We start from the raw sequence: 603 nt of genomic DNA on the forward strand, positions 1-603 counted from the left end.
TCAATACTCCTTATATGCACACTATAGTATATACTCATTATATGCACACTTTACTTCTTAAATGCACATTATACTTGTCATATGCTATGCACACTATACTCATATACACACTACAACTACACTATTAAGTACCAGTCAAGTCAGGGGTTTTCAAACATTTTAGATGATATGGAGTGTGTGTGTGTGTGCGCGTGTATGCATCTTACAGCACATCTGCGACCCATTTAACGCTCAAACGCAAAAACGTTTATAGGTAGGAATTTGCCTATGTGCTGTGTGCCAAAGGCATGATGGGAACTGATATGAGGAAACATTTCATAAAGCGACACACACATTCCCAGCAATAGAAGAGATTCCCGTCACGTGCACATAACAAAAGCCTGACTCTATCCTTCAGTAGAAACCAAATAAAATGACATATATATATATATACAGTATATAATTCAGTACCATGGTACGTGGTGGTATTACCATCTGATACGCTTACTGTAGCACAGTTTTATAGGGTAGAAGGAGCACCTGAATCTGTTCCAAGTGAACCTATACAAACACCATAACACACACACATAGTGCACTTTATCCTGCTGATCCGTGGAGATCCCA

The 603-nt window shown here is 38.8% G+C and overlaps 1 protein-coding gene across 1 annotated transcript in view; it reads right to left on the bottom strand.

The window, feature by feature from the left end:
• Positions 1 to 603, bottom strand: part of LOC107564479 (lysosome membrane protein 2-like) — a gene marked incomplete at its 3' end in the record, with an annotated part of 18080 nt that overhangs the window by 3723 nt on the left and 13754 nt on the right. The window lies entirely within an intron of this gene.

Source organism: Sinocyclocheilus grahami, unplaced genomic scaffold (genome assembly GCF_001515645.1).
Source record: "Sinocyclocheilus grahami isolate Dianchi unplaced genomic scaffold, SAMN03320097.WGS_v1.1 scaffold939.1, whole genome shotgun sequence".
NCBI lineage: Eukaryota > Metazoa > Chordata > Actinopteri > Cypriniformes > Cyprinidae > Sinocyclocheilus > Sinocyclocheilus grahami.